General features: G+C 28.7%; 1 protein-coding gene across 1 annotated transcript in view; it reads right to left on the bottom strand.

The window, feature by feature from the left end:
• LOC105846130 (polycystin-1-like protein 2) overlaps positions 1-22354 on the bottom strand; it is a 194334-nt gene that overhangs the window by 105069 nt on the left and 66911 nt on the right. The window lies entirely within an intron of this gene.

Raw genomic sequence — 22354 nt, 5'->3', positions numbered from 1 at the left:
TCATCCAGAACCACACCTAAAAATTTTATTGATTGCTCTCTTTTTAATAATGCGTTATCAATAAAAAGATCAGGAAGTTTTAATGGAATATCTTGTTTTTTATGAAGACGATGGAACAAAGTGTATTTGGATTTATTGATGTTCAAAGATAGTTTGTTTGATTTGAACCATTGGGTTAATTTTTCAAGTTCTTTGTTTACTGTTTGAAATAATTTACTGATATCTTTACTAGAATAAAACAAGTTTGTATCATCTGCAAACAAAATTAAGTTTAAAATGTTAGAAAATTTATATAAGTTGTTAATATAAACGAGAAATAAAAGTGGTCATCAAGGTTAATAAAACTAATTATGAAATAAGAATACAAGAAGTTTGCATACAAAGTAACTTGCAGAACATGCATACAAAGTAACTCGCAGATGAACAAGCACCACGCCTGAGGTCACGACAGAACACAAATATATATATATATATATATATATATATATATATATATATATATATATATATATATATATATATATATATATATATATATATATATATATATATGTGTATATATATATACATACATATGTATGAGTACTCTCGAGTACTTAAGCGGGTACCCCCTTCTGATTTTAAATCTAAGCATTTTTACAAAAAATGATTATTGGTAACATGCTTATATTTAATTAGGAATAATGGACTAATTTTTTTTTTTGAAAGTCCATATTGTTGCCATGGTAACCATAAAATACCCCTAAAATGACCGAAAAATGACTTTACGCCGGCCAAAATACAAAGAAATTGAGTCATTTCCACCTTTTCATACTGAACCATAGTGTTGTTATAAGGCAGGTCTATGATATGAGTGGAACAGATTTTTCATAACTTTTTCTCACCACCTCAACAGGACGACCGAAGTTTAAGGTCAAATTTTTCATCATTTTATTGACCCGAAACTTTTTTTTTTTAATTTAAATAAAATCCATTCCATTCATATCATAGAGTATAATATGGACAACACTTCATGAAAATTTCATGAAAAAATATCATACCGTTCTCCAAATATATTGGCCGGCGTATACAAATTGCAATTCTGAGAAAAACTCGAATAAAGTAAAAACTTTAAATACAGTTATATTTTATTCATAAAATAGGTAAAAATAATAATCCAAACTTTCAAAATCCACCAGGTACATACAAGTCACCATCTTTTTCAATTACTTTGTCATTTTTTTTTTAACTTTTTGGCACTTAAAAATTGCCGTCTTGGTTTATTATCAGGGTTTATTCGATATTCAGCATTTCTTTTTCTTTCATTATTTAATACTTTGCATCCTGCAATCATATGAAAGCCTGGTTCCATTTTCAGTTTTTTAAAAATATCAAATGATGCTTTTGCTCCAATATTAAAGTAAGCAACAGCATCATATGCACCAATTTCTAATTGGGTAAGCGAGACAAATGTTTATTTTGGTATACGGTCCCAAATCATTCTATTGAATAATTCATTAGCATTTTGTGTTTTGCCGTGCAAACATTTTTGAAACTCACTGTCTTTACTTAACTCTTCAAATATATATCTCACTTTCATAATGACGTCCGTTGGTAAACCCGGTCCTGGCTTATATGTTGTTGTTTTATTTATTTTATCAGCATTGTATTTGCACCAGCTGTCTGAACCAGTAGGGCAGTGTGGAAAATGTAAACTATTATTTTTCGATGAAGCCACATGAAATAGCGATGCTAACACTCCTGCCTTCATTTCCTTTAGGTTACCTACATATTGTCTGATTGCAACTCCAACAGAGTTTTGTATCAATTGTCGCATCTGTAAGACGCCTTTTACCACCAAGGCCTTTTTCTCTTTTCTTTAAATTCCACAGCCGTGTTCCAACTCTCTTTTGATAATGTCCAACGCATTCCAGCTTTTCAACTTCTATATCAGGGTATGTATTTTTAACATTCACGTAACTTTTACTGTCTCCATCACCTAAATATTGAATATATCTTAACTGGCGATTATCAATAGAACGCTGAAAAACACGTTTTGCTCCTTCTGGCTCCATACCACCAGCAGAACCTTGGTAATTATACTTACAAACATGGGAATTTCTCCATTGTGCATAAGCATTTGGATTAGACTTTTGAAGGTCTTGATTAATACTACAACCTTTACAATATCTAGACATGACTTCAACATCTAACACTTTGACACTAACAGTAGAGATAACAGAAAAGACTCCATTCAGCGATGAATATTCTCGTTTGTGCCATGTACCATTGCAAGATACACAAATATCAGTTGTTGCCAAAGATGTTTTTTGCAATTTATTTGCAGCATTTATCATTGTTTGTTCTGCTACAGTTTTAACAGCTGTTGCAATTATTTTTAGTAGTTTTTCAAAGTTGTTTTTGGTCATAGGCTTAGGTAAATTCATAAAAGTGCAAAAACTTTTTTATGCCTGCATACCCATGGCCCAATAGTCGCATGCAATAAATTATTCGCTTATTAAAATCAAACCTTTTTTTATTATTATCATTGATAGAGGTGTAGAAATGATGAAGATAGTTGCAATCTTCTTTTTGACACTTAAGATATAACAAGGAAGATAAACCATAACGTTTATTATATCTCTCACCTATTGAGAGTGTGGGACTACCACATTCTGGACACAGAAAAGAACTAAAAACAAAAACCAAAACAGCAACATCAATGATACGATAACCAGATATACAAGGTTTCAAAACAAGTGTATCTTCTAAGTCTTCAACTTTTCGAGACGACGCTGACAAATAAGTGAGTTTTCATTATTTTGTTCCAAAACACAAGTGCAGTTAGCAGCATTTAAATTAATTGTTGGCAACTCAATACTTACATTATCAGAAACACTATCAATGTTTACAGATTTATTAAGATTTCCAATAAATCCTTTTCTTTTACGGCGAGTTTGTGTACGTTGCTTCACTCGACAATCTTTTCCCATTTTCACTAATAAAACTAAGCTGATAAAATAACACTATAACTGATTTAAATTGTCGTACTTGATGTAGCAAGCTTTACAAAAATTCTCGAAAAATTCTTAAAGAGGCTTTTCAAGCTTGTACATGACTATTATAACACACATTAGGGTTGAATAAAGATAAAATGTAGGATGTATACAGTTAAACAAGTGGGTTGCTATGGCGTTGCTAGGGATATCACGTTAAGATAGTTTGTTTAAATAGACAAATTAAGATAGTTATAGGTTAATTTACTACTTTTAAAACAATTTTTATAATCATACAGGTAAAAGTAGTTAAAAACAGTTTGTTTGTTTTTTTTGAAAATATTGAAATTTTAAGGGGGGATAGCCCCTTAATAGAAGTGGGTGGGGCAAATGTTCATTATTTAATTTTTAAAAAATTTTCCCATCCACCCTAAGCTCATCAAAGTACCCCACCCACCCCACCTCCTGTTTTTTAATTTTACTTGTTATCAACAAAAAAATTGTTTCTAAAAACGAAAAAAAATAATTCAAGTGAAAATCGGCCTTTTTTAAATTCATCTCGTAACTGATAAATATTAAAACTTTCAGTGTAAATTCGGACTCTTTTTCTACTTATATACTTTTATACTTTTTTCTGTTTTAAATACTAAATAAAATTAAAAAGCCCACTCACTAAACATCATCAGCAGTATTGTGAAGCAGTTTCGCTTCCTCTTTATAAAGTATTTTTAACCTATTTAGTTGATTTCTATCGAGTTAATTTAATTTCTATAGTAACTCAATGATTTAATTATTTCATTTGTTCATCTTACTAAGAAGAATTATTTCAAATATGTTAAACTTTTCAAACTACGCAAAGCTTAAAATAGTTACTGAAAAAATTAACTTTTTTATTTATAAAATATTTTAGCTTAAATAAAAGTAAAACTAGCGTTAGTTTAAATAATATGGACTTTTCGGGGCCTTAGGCTGTTTTTATTTTTGAGGTTTTTTATGTGCCACAGCACATAACATTGTGGGGTATGGGACCATAACCCCCTTTAACCCTAACTTTTTGTAATCCAGGATTGGAAAAAAGACATAAGTATATAAATAAAAATTATATTATACTCTTTGATAAATAAAAGAATATTTGTTTCCTTATAAGACAATCATAAGATGTTACTTTATATAAAAAATGTCACTTTAAAAAGATAATTATAAAAGAGCAATGTTTCGAAAATATTTGTTCTAAACGTAATTTATTTTTCTTTAAGTTTTTTTCGTGTTAAAAGTTATTTCCTTTTCCTAGTTTAATTCCAATTCGGGCCAATTAATCTTTTTTGTGCTTTTTCTTTTCTTCTTTGAAATGTTCTCAAAAAGACTAAAAAATCTGCCCAGATTTTCTCAATTAAATATTATTTCAATATTTATATATATATATATATATATATATATATATATATATATATATATATATATATATATATATATATATATATATATATTTATATATATATGTATATATATATATATACGCATACTTTTACGCATGCTCAGGGTGAAGAGAGAGAGAGATCTAAATTCCAGCCTAAACCAAAACCATAATATCATTTTCTTAGTTAAACATTAATTTAAAGCATAAATTTATTTTTTTGATTCTTAGCACCTTTATATTCTACTCATAAGTATTTAGATTTAGTTTAATATTTTATTATAAAGTACAGCACGGATACTCACATTATGTTTTTATAAAACTTGAATTAAAAGAAAATTGTAATAGAGTTTTGATTTAAATTTATTTTCCCTTTTTCTAATCAAAATCCAATCCAATGTTTCTCACTGTTCACATCTTTAGCGAAAACTTTCTTATTTCTGTCTACTAAATCCAGTTATTAAGGACATGAAATTTTTCAACTAAATTAATCTATATTTAGCTTTTTAATCTTTCTTTCTAATTAAAGAGAGTATTTCACTTATTGCAAATATTAATTTGTTGACACTGACCAAGTGAATAAGTTTAATTGAATTAGATCTAGATTTAGATCAGTCTTAGATTTTCACTTTATAGTTTGGTGTTAACTTTACATCTATATATTTAGACCTCCAGTCTGTTTTATTTTTTTTATTTATTTTTAATGTATATCTACTTCATAAATTCATAACTAAACCTAAATACAGATCTGTATTAACTGTAAACGATTTAGATCTAGGTCTGTAATTTTTTAAGTTAAAATTATACCTCTGGCTATGTCTTACTCTTTTTATATTACTATTATGGTCTTTATTGCTTTGATTTGCAAGACCTAACAACTCAGTTGTCATAATCTGATATAAATTTTGATCGAACTATACTACTAGAATGGATACTATGATTCATACTAAGAAAAAAGAAAAAAAATTATGATGCCAGCAAATATAATTATCATTATCAAACAAACCATTAGCAGAGAATTGTCCTGGGAAAAGAGAAACTGAAGATCCAGATAAAACTAAAAATAATGAAAGATGTTTAGCATTTGAATTGAGAATGCGATAGGCATTTTTTTCTTTATTTATGGTTCCCATTTCTTCTCTGATTTTTCCATACTAAGAATATTTCGCCCATTACTTACGAAAAATCAAAGAACTTTACTCTACACCTTATGCAAGCAATTTCAGAGAAGTTTAAGGTGGTTCCTAATTTCGTTTTGGTATTGTAAAGTCATTGTAGCGCCGAAGCTATGTAACACATTTCTTTAAAAATGTTTAATGAGAACCTCCTGTGATTTCTCTGCAGATTAATATCAATTGATAAATCTTGAATAATCTTTGCAAAAATCTATTACAAAATAATTTTTGCTAATACTAGCAAAAGTATCATAGCCATTTAAAAGTTACATTTTTTTTTAATAGACTTCTTTTTTAGACAGAGTAAACTAGTACACATAGATAACTATTTTAAAATTTTATTGACGAAACGATTGATTTAGAAAAAGACTCTGAAATGTGTATGTAGATGGTAATAATAACTCTGCTAATATAAATCTATCCTATTTTATTTGTGACACCCCTACAAGAGCATATGTGAAACAAATTAAAGGTTATACTGGATAATATATAGCCGTGATAAGTGTACACAAAATAGGGAAAGGCCTGAGTATTCAATTTTTTTTTCTAAACAAAAATAGAGTTCACCTGACACTAATTTTTTTAAATTTATAGATACACTTACATTCATCTATATAGCTAAATAGGCGGGCGTTTAATCGGCCCATTTTAATTAAGGTTATATTCTCAAGCACTATTGCTCAATTTAAGACTGATCAAGCCTTTATTCAGATGACAGAGTTTAAACATCACACAGGATTAACTCCTTTAAAAACTTTGTCTATTGGCATGGTGACAGAGTTTCCATTTGACTGCATGCATAGTATGCTTTGGAGTAATGAGGAGGATTTCAATGTTTTAACTGATGTTAGAGAAGGAAAAAGATTAGAGCAAACATCCATTTATGGCATTTCAGAAAAGCTACTTGAATTTGGATTTTACATTCCCTTTGAGTTTTCTATAAAGTGGAGACCTTTAAGCTACATTGATGGAAAGCAAATATAGAAAGCAGTTGAATTTAGACAGCTTTTATTATATAGTGGAGTTGTTGCGCTAAAAGGACATCTGCCAAAATATTTATATATATAAAGCTTGTTTTTATTGTTTGGATTCACTGTTTAGCTAGTCCAGACCTGGGTAAAAGTCATACAGAATATGCAACAACTTCCCTAATGTGTAGAAAAAGCAACAGAAATTTATGGTAGCAGATTTATTAGCTTTTAGGTACATGGCCTGATACATAAAGCAGAACATGTAAAAAAGATTGGATCAAATTCCTGCATGTCTTATTGTGTTGATGTTCTTGACAGACATTATAAACAATATTTCAAGATGGAAATAACGAAACAAATTTTGATGAAAACAAGACCTGCTAGAGTGAAAAACATTGATGCAGAGGAGGTTATGGCCATTTTAAGTGTTGCTAAAAAAAGTTGCCTCAATGCTACTTTGTGCTATTTATCATTTTGAATACAAGCACAAAAAATTTGTTCTTGCCTTCATTAACTTCTGCAATGAAACTAAACAGGAACAAATTATATATTTGGCAAATTCGTATTGAAGAAAAAGAAGCAAAAAATGTAGTCAGCACTTATTAAAGCGTGTACATGAAATAAATTTGAAAGAATAAGTATGTCATTTTTTTTCAGTGGTTGGGTTAAAATCTTTTCAATTACGTTGTATTTTGTTTACAACAAGTTATGGTTTTAAAAAAATAGGTTAGTTTTTGGATTTAACTTGAAACTAGTTTTAAAAATAACAAAAGAAGTAGGCGTAACAGAAAAAAATTATGCACAAATATTTACAAAATCCTTATAGCAGCTACAATTCGATAGCAAAATCATTGCAAATGTATCCATACACTGTTAGTCGTGTTATTCAACTTTTTTCTCAAACAAAATTGATCAAATGCAAATCTGGTGGTGGAAGAAAAAAAAATTTTAAAGATATAAAGTTAGAAAACTGGTTAACAGTTTTAAGAATAACTTAAGTCTTTCACTTAGGGAACGCGCAAAAATGTATGGATTTTCTCATAGTTTTGTTGCAAAAGTTAGAAACAAACATGGTTTTCATTCTTTTAAAGCACAAAAAGTGCCTAACCGTTCTGAAACTCTACAAAAAAGTGCAAGAACTCGCGGCAGACAGTTGTATGACAATTTTGTTTCTAAAAATTTCTGTATTGTTGAAGACAATGAAACTTATCAAGTACAATGATCAACAAAATCCTGGTGCTGTTTATTTTATTCCAAAATATAGAGGAAAAGTAGATAAGTAGTTTAATTACACAAAACATGACAAGTTGGCTAAAAAAAGCTTTGATTTGGCAAGCTATTTGCAGTTGTGGCAAAAAAATCAGCTCCTTATATTTCTCCGACCACACTTTCTGGTCAAATATATGTTTAAGAATGTTTACAAAAACGCCTTTTACCTCTCATTAAATCACACAATAACAGACCTGAGTTCTGGTCTGATTTAGCTTCAATTCATTATTGTAAACTAGCTATGGAATGGTATAAAAAGAATAATGTATAATTTGTGCCAAAAACAGAAAATCCTCCTAACTGCCCAGAATTGAGAGTTATTGAAAAGTACTGAGGTGTTTTTAAAAGAAAAAGGAAAAAAACAAAAAAGCTTTTCAGAAACATTAAAGATGTTAAAATATCATTTAAAAATGCATCAAATAGTTTTGATACTTACTTTGTGCGTAAGCTTATGGGTACCACTAAAGCAAAAGCTCAAAATTTTATTAGATTCCCATAGGAATAATTAATTTTTTTTTAATTGTTGATCTTCTTATATTATTGTATTAAAATTATTACTTAGTTCAAAATAAAAACTGAGGATTTCTTTTTTTTAGTTGATTTTCTACTTTCACGTTTATTTCGTGGACACGCTTTAGAATGGAAAAAAGAAATGATAAAAAAAGCAAAATCTAGGTGTAGAACTTCCTGAGATTAACTCATTGACCAAACAAGTTATTTTAGATATTTAAAAACATAAAGTGATTGGTAAAAAAAAATTTTACACTTGGGGTAATGATGATACGCGTCAGGCAACTTATAGAAAAATTGAAAAAATGAAAAGAAAAAATTATAAAAAAATATGGAAAAAATTAATATAAAAATATTGAAAAAATAAAAATAAATACAGCCTTTTGTATGTTATTGCTAACTGGACTAGTGAAGCTGATTATATTCTGTTAGAAGATTTGACATTTCATAATTTGCTTAAGTTGTAGATCTTTTTAGTAAAGATTTGGTATATGCTAACTAATTGACAGCTAAATAAAACTATTATTTTTAAATCACATTCTTTTTTTCTTTTCTCATTAAATACTTATACTTTTGTAAACCGTTTTCCTCTAAAAAATCAAAGTAAGATTAAAGACATTAGTTGTCAGAACTAATAGTAATATCTCATCTTATCTTCTGAAAAATTACAGATTTTACAAATATACAATAAGAGGCATTATTTTTCTGAAATAAGTGAGACAATATCTTATCTTCTGAAGAAACTATAGGGGATGGAGCTAAAGAATGATTAACATGTTATTATAAATTTTTTACATAAATATTTTTTAACATTATCATTTCCAACATGGCTGCAAGCAACTAATATTAGAGTTTGAAGTTACTGGAAGAGAAAAGACGAAACTCATAGTGCAAGATAAAGATAAACAGGCGACTTAAAACATCACAAATTATATGAATCAAGAAAACAAGATGAAGAAAGCGAATTTGAAAGTACTGATGTACGAGGAAAAAAGCTAGACAATTAAAAATATCTTAAGGACTTGGAAACTTTCAGAGTAAAAGAATGAGAATTAATTGATTGACAAGTAACTAAAGAATGTATTTTAATTATGAATAAAGGTAATAGAGAGACTAGTTCTTTAGAGCAGTGCCTATGGTAGTATTTATAGAAAAGAGAAAGAGAAGCAACATTACAACAATGTGATAATGGTTGGAGGTTGGCTGCACGAGCAGATCCAACTATGTTTACAATGCATTTTTGCACCTTGTCAAAATTGAGATAGGGCATCATTAGAAGATTGCCACAGATATGGCAACAGTATTCCATACAAGAACGGATTTGAGATTTATAGAAATAATTGATAGAATCATGAGTAAGAAAGTGGCGAGCTTGATAAAGAGATTCAACATTACCAAATGCTAATTTTTGATTTGATTTCTGGTTTCCGAGAAAGATCGGAAGTAAGAGTTAATCCTAAAAGATAAAGGGTAAATGACTCATCAAGTACATTACCGTTCATAAATATAGGTAGATCTAGGTTATTGAAATGAAGATTAGCTGATAAAAATTGAGTTTTATCTCAGTTAAAGTTCACCAGCCACTGAGAGCCCCATGCAGTAGCAGAAGTGAGATCCTTTTCAAGCTTAAATACCCCCTCCAAGCAACCAGAGAGTGTTGACTTCTTATAAAGACAAGAAAAAATAGTAAATCATCAGCAATTCCACAGTAGATATGAAAACATCTGGGAGATCATTAACGTAAATTGAAAAGAATATAGGACCTAGGGTAGAACCTAAAGGAATCCTTAAAGTGACAGGGTATGAATAAGAGTACCGCCCATCGAGGAAAATTTTTATACTACGATTGTTAAGGAATGACTCAATAATCTTAAAAATGTTACCTGATACACCATAAGAAAAGAGCTTGTGGAGACGATTAGCATGACAAACTTTATTAAAAACTTTAGCCTCTCCACATCTGTCTAATGCTTGATAAAACCTTTCAGTTATAACCGTTAACAAATGAGCAGAAGAGCGAGAAGATCAAAATCCATATTAATAACTAAAAGTTATTGATTTAAGATCAGAAATTTAGTCTTTGTTAATTAAAGACTCAAAAAGCTTACTTATGATAGTAAGAAGACTAGTGGGACAGTATTTAGACAACTCAGATCTTTATCAATAATTTTTGAAAATTAGTATAACAGATGCTGCTTTAAGAGTTTTATAAGCACTTGTTAAATAGTTTTAAAAATAGAGACAACAGCTCCAAAGAGCACTTCTGCAAGACTTTAACAGGTATGTTGGCTAACGAAAAAAGCGCTAAACGAAAGCACATAAAAGAACAATCTATGGATTTAAACCTAGTTTCCCAACAAATGGGTGAATTCTTAAAAATATTAAATAATGCCTAGGCCAAGCATGTGGCTATTGGAGTCTTTACGAATTAAAATAAGATAACCTTCAACACTAAGATCATAAGAGACAGATGAACTCAAATTAGTCTCACAAAGAGCAGGTAGATCTGGTGAGCTTTGCAAGAGATAAGACTGAGATGTGACGCATTTTTTTGGTTCTTGTTTTTTTGGTTTTTTTGATCGTTTTTTAGGGAAAAAACGCAGGAGTCCGTTTTTTTGTTTTTTTTTGGAAAATATTTAAAAATTCATCATTTAAGCTACTAAATTTAACTTTAATGGCAATATTATTAAACACATTTTAACTTCAGATTTATATAAGAAAACAAAGGTTGAATTTTACTAAAATTCTTTTTCTTTTGGTATGTTTAAAGATAATTGTTTTATTGTTAATGTTTAGGTCAACACGGTTATAGCAGTCTTGTATAAAGAATTATTAGTTAATTTTATTTTCTTCTGTTTAATTTTTATTGAATTTATTATTATATATTGACACAATAAACACTTTTTATCTAAATTTATTATCCTTAACTACATTTACTTAATTTTATTTAATATTTGATGTATATATATATATATATAATATATATATATATATATATATATATATATATATATATATATATTATTGTTATTATTATTATTATTATTATTAATTTCCTGTACTCATAAAGTTTTGAGTTGCAAATAAAAAGTTATAAGCAGTTTTAAAAGCTTTTTTTAATAATCAATTATGTTCTTTATTTAATTGTATTTAAATTTTAGATATTTTGCATAACATAGTATATTTTAATTATAAAAATGAGTAATGCAGCCCATGCAGGAGGGAGAAATAAAATCCTTGTTGCCAATTTATTTATACCTATAAAAAAAAATTAGCAAAATGGAAAGATTTAAATCTTTCTTTGCTTTGACATTATGTCTAAAAACGTAACTCGAATGACTAAGCATATTGAAAAATGTCGAAAATCTCCTGAAGAAATAAAAAGTCTATATGCAAATTAAATAGGTCATAGTCAAAATCAGCAAGACTCTTCTGAAGATGCTGAACCAAAAGCTAAAAATCCACCCTCTGATTCTTTTGAAACATCCTCTTCTGAATCAATTTGTAGAAGTAAAACACCAAGTTCCGTGTTTGACAGCATGACTAAAACTGAAAAGGTGTGTATTGTATTTTTAAATTTTAAGATTTATTTGAAGAATTAACTGGTATGGTACAAGCTTATTAAAAATTCATAATGTATAAATTTAAGATTTGTTTCATGATTGACTGATGTACCAGAATGACATTATCTTTTGCAAGAACTGATTGATACACACCTAACCAGAGCATTATATTCTAGTGGACCGCTACTCCATATAGTAGAAAACAGCTTTTGGAAAATCTTTTTGAACAAGTTACGTCCTGCTTATAAGCTTCCCTCAAGACGTGAAGTGTCAAATGTGTTATTAGATAATGAATTTTCAAGGATTTCAGCAAATGTTTAAGAAATGGTAGCAACTGCAGATTATCTTGGATTTATGTGTGATGGATAGAGCAATTTAAGGTACAGTAACAATTTATTATAGTATTAGTTGATGAAATTGGAGCTATATTATTTAGTTAATGAAAAGATCATACTTGTTTATATACCGTTTCTTCTTTACAGAAATGACGCTATTATTAACTTTGTAATGACATTGCCTTCTTCATCACCCATTTTGTGGAAGACATTGCCTACAGGTAAAACCAAAATTCTAGTACCGTATACAATGGGTTTACTTAACAGACTGATAGACTTTTAAAATATGCATATTATTTTATAATTAACTTTGATATTAAATTTATAACAAACAGCACTGAAAACCATTTCAGTAAGCAGAAATAAGATATCAGTAAAAAGGTTTATAATACTTATATACAGTATATATAATATATTCTAAACTGTTTTGTAGGAACATTAAGCCATTCTGGTGAATATATGGCAAATGAAATAGAGAAAGTTTTAGAATAAAATAATCCTAACAAAGTTTTGGGCATTGTGACTGACAATGCTGCAAATATGAAAAATGCATGGACTCGTCTAAAAGATTGTTATCCCTATCTTCATTGCTATGGATGCATTTTACATTGTTTAAATTTACTGTTCGCAGATTTTTTAAAATTGAGAACTTTAAGTGTTTTGATGTTACAAGTAACTGATATTGTTAAAGAGATAAAAAATTCTCATATACCTGATGCAGCATTTAGAGATATACAAAAAAAAATCAGCTGGTGTAGTAACATACATTACCTTGAAACTACCTGAACTAGGTAATACAACTAAAAGTTTAAATATAATGTCCATTACAAAAAAAAGTTGAACTATTTAACTAATTTTATTATACAATCATTTAAATAGATTTAGTAAATTACTTTACTCTAAATTTATTAAAGTTATCATAATTTCTTTGTGCTTTATTTAAAGGTGGGGATCAACTGTAGGTAGCATACAGAAAAATAAGCAAGCATTAAAAACATTGGCTATTTCTGAAAACAGTGGACTTAATTCAGCAACAAAAAATATTATTCTATTAGATGTCTTTTAGGACAGGGTTGAAGGTTTTTTTAAATTGCGGTCACAGATAGCAGATGCAATAAAGAAAACTGAATCAAATACTCTCACGTTATCTACTGTTGTGGAATCTTTTCACTTCCTTGAAGACCAAATTTTAAAAAACTTAGCAGTTAGCCCATTCTCAAAATAATAAGAAGAAGAAGCCAAAAAAATCTTCAAGAAAAGAAAAGATTTTTGTTTAGCAGAAATTCACTTGGCTGCCAGTAAACTAGATCCTAAATTTCAAGGCAGAGTCTTGACTGGAGAACAAAAGGTATTTACTACACATAATTCATATATGATTCTTAAAACCAAATACATTTTAGCCTTTGGCACTAAAAGTAAAATTTTTGAAAAGTTTATAATTATATTAAATACTATTTCCAAATTTGAAAATACTATTTAAATTAATAAAGTAATTGTAAAACTATTGAAAGAAAAATCTTTTTTTAAATTGATGTATGTGATGCGATACACAACATTGCTGCAAGTATGCCTAAAGTAAACAAAGAAATTATGATGTTTGACTCGGCTTATGAGCAATCAAAGGATGGTATATTTTCAAAACCTTTTATTTGGACTGCAGTTGGAATAAATCAACCCATAAATTAGTGGAAAGGGTTGTGTTCTTTTACTGAACTATCAAAAGTTGCATCTAGAATTCTTTAGCAACCAGCCTCAAGTGCAGCATGTGAGAGAAGTTTTAGCACTTATTCTAACATTCACAGAGCAAAAAGAAATCGCTTAACAACTAAGAGGGCTGGAAAACTAATTTTCATTTCACAAAATTTATTTCTGAAAAATTTAGTTATGAAAATTTAGTTATGAAAACGGTACAATCATAACTACTCCTCAAATTGATAACGCAAGTGTAAATAAAGTTCCTAGCACTTCAATGCCTTGGTCAGAGTCTCAAGCAGGTAATATAGAAAGTGACACTGTTTTTGTTTATAAATCATTACATGATGGTAGTCAAGGGCGAAAAGACTCGGACTCAGAAAGCACATCCATTGAGAATATTTTTTATAGTTTAAATAAATGTTAAAATTACTAAATTATTGACTTTTTTGCTTAAATATTTATACTTAATTGATTATATACTACACTACACAGTGCTACACTAATTAGCACTAAATTAATAACAAATTAAAACTAATAAAACATTGTTATTCAAAAATATAAGAATATGTAAATTAAATAAAGTTAAGGCTTTTTTTATAAGGGCTAACTGGCAATATAATTCAAAATATGTAACAAACAATGTAAGACTAAACTATTACATAATAATTCAGTCTTACATTGTTAATAATTAGGGTTGTCTATTTCTTTAAAGATTTGAAGTCTGATATTAAATAAACATGATATTGTTTATTAGTATATTTAAATTATGAAAAATGGTTATTTTGTCATGGACAAGTATAGTTTCTTTATATAATGAGTGTAATATTTAGGATGTACAACAATATTTAATAAGTAAAACATGACAAATAAACATTCTCAATCAATATACCTAGATTTATAACTAACTTAATACTAAAACGCCTAATAAATATAATTAATAAATAGCTCTTTAAATTTTTTATTAGAACATTAACTTTAAATTGGTGCTTATACATTGTATTTGCGATTATAATGATCATATGCTACAAATAGACAGAATAAAATAAAAACTCTTCCAAATTATTTACCAAGAAAAATAAAAAACTTGTTTAAAAAGTCAAAAAAAAAACAAAAAAACACCAAAAAAGTAAAAAAAAGCGTATTTTTGCAACTCTAGATAAGACTCAACAGAAGGAAAGTTACTTTAAAGACAATGAATATTAATGAGTGGTAGACTTAGGAAACTTGGTGATGACGATGGTTTTTTGTGTTTCAAAGCTTTTGGTACCTTATTTATTTTTAAATTTGTTAAAAAACTTGATTCAAAGCATAGATAGTACTAAGTACACTATTTAATAGTCTAAGCCATTGCCTCATTACTATTAATAAGCCTTAAGTGTGCGGCCGTGGCGCAGTGGTTAGAGCGCTTGCTTTATAAGCAGGAGATCCAGGTTCGAAACGAGCTCTGGACAAATTTTCGCGTTACGGTAAGGAAGGAGGCGTGAACTTCCTGGTTAAATGCACTTCCGCGGTGCTCTGTGACAAGACCGTTAGGACTTCTTGGGGCACCTAAAATAAAAAAATAAAAAAAATAAAAAAATAAAAAAAGTTGTAACAAAGAACTCTAAATGTGGCCTCAACAACCCACACCAAAAGTACAAACATGGATGCCATTTATGCACAACATGGCACTGTTAAAACTCTGATATTTTTTATCTGTTGATGGAATCAGCCTCTCTGAGAGATACCACAGAGTTATGAAACCTGACTACCAGCCAGCCTAAGAACCTCATTAGGAGATAATAGAATAAGGTGCCTAGCCGTAAAAACACAAGCAAAACCCATGCATTGAGTAAAGAAGATCCATTCAATATCCCAAATTAGAAACAGTGTATTATAATTGCATCTACTCTAGCCTAATAGATAAAGAAGGGCGCAGAGCTGGTTAAAGGATAGAAGCTGTTTACCCTATAAGTCTTTGCCTAGAAGACCTATAATACATCAGTAGCCGGATGTGTTTAACATATGCCTCAGATGAGTATTTTTATTGAGACACTACCTCTATTCTTTACTCAACCATGAGCCAAGATATATATATATATGCGTGTGTGTATGTGCGTGTGTGTATATATATTATATATATATATACCGAGACCTTGGCAGGAATGGTGAGCAACCGCCGGTGCCCACCTCCACACCTGCGTAAGTCTGTTTTCACAGGCAAATAAAGTTTGTGCAATTATCTAATTTTTCTTTCAAACAGAAACATTTAAAAGTTTTAAATTTTTCTGTTTAGAAAAAACAGAAATATTTAAAACACACATTAAACTTACATAAACAAAAATAGTAAAAAGTATCTAGTGCATTTAAAACAAGAAATTATCTAGCGTACGAAGTTTGATGTTTGCATTAATAATAATTAAAATGCTATTGAGATGGAGCGCAAGGCAATATCTATGACAGGAAATACAATAATTGTCTTAAAATTTGATTGTAATTTGTTTTTATTGTTTAATATCATTTGTAAGTCAATCAGTTTAAGTTTAGATTTACATTTTTTGACTGATGTATACTCTGCTACTGATTTCAGTAAACTATTCCATCCCAAGACAACCCTGTTTTTAAAGATGTTGTCTATTTAAACATTTTTCATCAACTCTGATTTAACAAGATGTTTTTTAAAGCAGAGTTTGTTAAAAATTGCATCTAATATTATAGGTGTTAAATTGTTAACACTTCTAATATTGGATGCTGGACTTGGTGTATTGATTAAATGCATTTGTATCTGGACTTTCTTCATATCATTAAATTTAAAACCTTTATATAACTTATATCGTTGTATAAGGTCACCTCTTAGTCTTCGAACCTCTAAAGTTTATTAAAATTTATCCAAGATTTCTTAATTCTGGTATCAATTTAGTGGCTTTTCTTTAAACTTTTTTGAGTTCTTTGATATTTTTTTTATACTAGGGATTCCAGCTTGGTTATATTATCAGCAATTATTCTTTCTAATTTTTAACATGGCATTAACGTCAGAGATACTGCTCTGTAATTTGTTGGTTTTAATTTACACCGTTGTTTAAATATAGGCGTAATATTACCCTTCTTATATCAAATACAGTGCCATCTTCTGTAGATAAATAAATATTAAATAAAGAGGAAATGAAATTGATGAACTGCATTTTTTTAGAACAAAAGGATGTACTAATCAACTCCAATTTTTTCTTGATTTTGATATATCAAGAGCCTTTAATCTTCTTACTATATCATTCTGTGTTATCTCGACAGCTTCTAATATCCTGTTTAATTGAGGGTAAACAATATTTTTGTTTACATCTTTATTTTTTTTTTTTATTTTTTTTTTTTTAGGTGCTCCAAGAAGTCCTAACGGTCTTGTCACAGAGTACCGCGGAAGTGCATTTAACCAGGAAGTTCACGCCTCCTTACTTACCGTGACGCAAAAATATGTCAAGAGCTCGTTTCGAACCTGGATCTCCTGCTTATAATGCAAGCGTTCTAACCATTGCGCCACGGGCGCACTTCATTGCCTACATATAGGGAATGGAAATATTTATTAAATTCTTCACCAATAGCCATTTGATCAGAGTCATCTATGTCTATAAAGGATTATAATTTTAGTTGTAGGTAAGTCTATAATAGCGCAATTATCTAAATTCGATAAAAGTGAATAAAAACATAAATCACTGGACTATTTAGAACTCTTGCTGGCAAGTGTGTTTAAAATTAAGAAGTTACTGGACCCTGTGGTTTTGTAGCAAAAATATATCAAAATATGACCGATGTGAGATATAGCGGATTGGAAAATGAATGAAGAGTGTGTTTAGAAGTTTATTTTAAGCTACTTAGACCGAGAAATGAGAATAAATTTAGTCTGATATGGTAACATTACATTATTTTTTTGAATTTGATCCACCCGGCAGTTTTATAATGACTAGACAAATTAGATGCCTTCACAATATAAATGTTTTTCAAATAATTTGCTGGAAAACTAAAAAAGGGCTCAATAATAAAATATAAATCAATAATAAAATAAGTTAACAAACAATCCAAAGGTTTTATCATTATCCAACATTAAAAAAGCATTATTAACAGCTTGAACTATATTAATTCCATATAGAGGACGAACTTGATTTTCTACTGTATTAAGTATAAAATTTCTTCATCAGTGAATAGTTTTATTAATTTAAAGTTCTGATAAGGCTTCACCAAAAACTTCAAGTTCTGATAAAGCTATGTCAGTTGAGAAATCTTTGTTTGTAAACGAAGTTAATTTTTTATTTCAGTACTTATTTTTTCTTACCAAAAAAGACATCTACCTAGTGTAGTAAATGTTTGATTTACTACACTACTTAAATGGCATAAACTTAAATAGAGCTTTTCGAGAGCTACTAAAATGTATATAACAGTATAAGGTTTCGTTCATTTTATACAAAATTATATCTAAAAATAGTTTTCTGGATACTTTTTTCTGTAACAGACAATATAATATTTTAAAATTGCCTTTCCTATACCGAGTACTTCAAGGTTCTATCATTGGTCCTGTTTTGTTTCTTATCTAGGGGAGAGAAGAGTAATAGTGAATGCGGGGTAACTCTGAACATGCTCAAAACAGCATGATAGAAAACGATAGTTGACAATTTCTTTTTGCTAACTAAGACAGTCCCATACTAAGTTCCAGATGTGCAGTAGTGTAGTTGTTCTTAATAAATTGATCTTAACTTTTTCTGATAGTTTCATGTAATTTTTTGCTTGAGAAATCTTTCTATTGTAGCTACTATAGATATAAAACCACTCCTTTTGTTGTTATTATTGCATAGTACCATATTCAAGGAGTTTTTAACATGTATTATGCTATGTCAATATAACCTTAATAGATAATCAAATTAAATTTGTTTGTGTCCAGGTTGCACAAGGCTGCACAATTGGTGAAAGCACATCCCGGGGTTTTGTTTGTGATTTTTGTCTGTATTAATTTTTTTTAATTTTAATAATTAAAAAATTAAATATTAATTTTAAGAGTGTTGTTGTATTAAGTTCCAACAAAAAATTTCATGATCTGCCCATGGAAGACTAGATTATGTATTACAATTGTAAGGCTTGGTGGAGGTGAGCAAATCCTGAGGTATTGTCTTTGATTTCTGCACCTAAATATTACAACTAGCATATTCGTTATTACACAACAGTGTTTTTGATTACCCTAAGGTGTGTTCAGAATTACTCCACTTAAGTATGGTAAATCCGAGTATCAATCGTTTTATTTTTGCCCTAAATTTTTATTTTATAATAAGATATACATAAATTGCTTTCGGGGGGTTTGAGACTAAATAGTTAGACTAAATGATAAGCAACAAATATGATCAAATTTATATAACTTGTCTCTCTAATTTGCATTCCCACTTAGGTGTTCGCTAATACCCCACTCTCCCCAACATTAATGATCTTCCTGAAAACCTTATATCTAAAATGGTTCTTTTTACTAATGACTTAACTTTATATTTCTATCTCGACAAAAAGTCCTCTTTATGATCCCTTAAAATAGGTAGCAGGCAGCTGATCTTGAATCTGATCTTTCTTTTGTAACAGATTTAGGTCGCTTGCAGTGGCTTGTGAATTTTAACTTCAACAAAACTCCGTTATTTACTGCAAGCAACTATTGCAGTATTGTTGACATATTAATGAATGACAACCCTCTAACTGAGTACTCTTCTTTATGTCTTATTGGATTATCAATCACTATTGATCTCTCATGGCAACCATATATACAATCCATTGCTAAATTAGCATATGCTAAGGTTGCTTCTTTTCATCGTGCTCGGCATTTTCATACTCCTTATTCTATTTTCTACTTTTACAAATCTCTTTGTTTCCCCTCTATAGAACACTGTTGTCATATTTAGGCTGGTTCTTCTAATGATGCTCTTTCTCTTCTAGACAAGGTTCAAAAATACATCGTAAATGTAGTTAAACCAGCTCTATCTGCCAAGTTTGAGTCTTAATCCCATCTTCATAATGTTGCATTTATTTTTCTCTTTTCTACAAACACTTTCATGGTCGCTATTCAAAAGAACTGTTGTCTTTACAGGGTTCCTCGATTAAAATGCATTCTCAATTGCACTCTCTTTCAAAACTGATATTGTTACTTGCTATGCCATTGGGTATTATGAACATTGCTGAAGTTTCCACTTAACTTAATTCTAATTATTGTGAGCAACCGTTAAAATTTTAAAATTCTTTCTTTAAAATTTTAAATTTAAGATTATTCGAATAAGAGAATTTATGAAGATAAAAATTCTCTTTTTTAAAAAGATTTCTTTTTTAATTAATTTTTAAAAACATCTCGCATATTTATAGAAAATGTTTAACCATGGTATCACTATAAATAAATAGAAAATATATAAAAAAAAACGATATTGTATTTTTCATTTTCCATTTAAAACTTCTTATAAAATTTTAAGTTAGAAGCTTACTATGTGTTAAAACTATACATGATAAAAATTAAAACATTGCTATGCCTATCAATTGCAATTGTATATCTCTTTAAAAGAACGTTTTTAAATAATTTCAGAACTTTTTAAAAACGTTGTGGTTTTTTAATTTGCATTTTTTTTGGTTTTTTTAAAAAAATATGACATTTAATTAGTTTCCTCAATTAATATGTATAATATAATATATATATATAATATAATATATATATATATATATATATATATATATATATATATATATATATATATATATATATATATATATATATATATTATATAAATGTAAACTATAACAGCCGTTTTCATTAAAGCGCTTTAGTTTGTTTTAAGAACCATTTACGGAAGTTGCATTAACAACATCTTGATCTATGGTATTGCAGGCTTTTTCAACACAGTTAGTGAAGATATTAGAAAGTTAGTTTCTTACTAATTATCTTCTTAAATTCTGATCCTCTCATAGTATTAGTTATTCTTTCAGGTTTATTATGCCAGTCACGGCCTGCTTAAATTAGACTGCCTGATTTATTGCATTTTCCGTAAAAAATTAAGTGGCCAGTTCTTTTACGGCCTCTTAATTTTACTTAATTTTACAAGACTCTAAACTATAACAAAACTTAATTTTTTAAGTATAAAAGCTTAATTTTTGTTATGGTTCAGAGTCTTGTTTGCATTATAATTGTTTTATTCTTATTTTTTTTATATGGTTTTCTTATAGTTAGATTTTCTTTGAGTATTTACATTATTTTGTGATAGATTTTTTGTTAACTGATTGCCTGCTTCAGTCTATTCCAATAACATAGACTACTGAAATAGGTTTTCAAATAGCTATGTATAACTTTGCGACTGAAAATAAACTTTCATGTTGCTAAGATTGTCTAAAACTCTCCAATAAAAATAAAATCAAAGGTAAGATTGTAATTTTGTGTTTATTATAGTTGAAATTAAAAGAAGAAATGCCTTTTTACTAAGAATATTTATTTGGTCGTTATTTTTTTGGAATTCTTTCACTTGATCTTTCGTCAATGTATACGTAATTTCTTTTTGCTAAATATTATTAGCAATAGGAGATCTATAATTGATTCCACACTTTTGGTGTTTTTCATTAGTAAAATTGACACTATAGCAAATCTTTAAAATTTGTTTTGCAAATTTTTAATTGAAAAAGAATGACAGCAATGTTTTATTAGAATAAGAGAAATAATATGTAAAATACGAAAAAGATAAATAAAATTAGACAGATGTTGAAATGGATATATAGGTTCTTCTCTATATATAGTAACATTTATTGATCATAAGTTTAACATCGAAATCTTTTTGTTAATTTTTACCAATACTAGTTGCTTTAGTATATATATTTGTGCTATCTTCAGAAAGCTGACACTTGTATTTATGTAGACACTAAGCAATTTCTTGCATAATTTTTTTGAAGGATTATCAAAATACTGATAAATATATTTCGGGAAAATCTGCCAAAATCTTTTACTTATGCATTTAACTATACTTACTAAAACTTAGCTCCAAAGGATCACTTTGTAAATTGGAACTAAGAACAAATGTTAAGCCTTCTTCACGCAAACCATTCGTATAAGATACAGTTGCTTGTAGTGTTGTAGATAGAGCATTGGAAGTTTGTTTGGTTACTGTAAAGTATTTATCAAATTTCAGTACAATTTGCAATTTCTTTATAAAGTGTGGGTTTGTTATCACCTTTCAAAGAAGCATTGCTGAGTTTAAATGAATAAAGTGAATTTCTGCTTTGAATTAAGTATGATTGATAACTTATAAAACAATAACAAAAATTGCGCTGCATCATTTCCTTTGGAAAAATAGCTCTATATTGCAGCTGCAGCTGTTTCTGCAAATATTGCCGATGTAAAATTGACAAGTTGTTTGTTGTCTCTAAGATATGTGACTACACCTCATTCTTATTTGTGCTGCTTTGAAATTTAAGGTAACCTCTTA

The sequence above is a fragment of the Hydra vulgaris genome, chromosome 08 (genome assembly GCF_038396675.1).
Source record: "Hydra vulgaris chromosome 08, alternate assembly HydraT2T_AEP".
Lineage (NCBI taxonomy): Eukaryota > Metazoa > Cnidaria > Hydrozoa > Anthoathecata > Hydridae > Hydra > Hydra vulgaris.
This window is presented reverse-complemented; position numbering and strand designations above follow the sequence as displayed.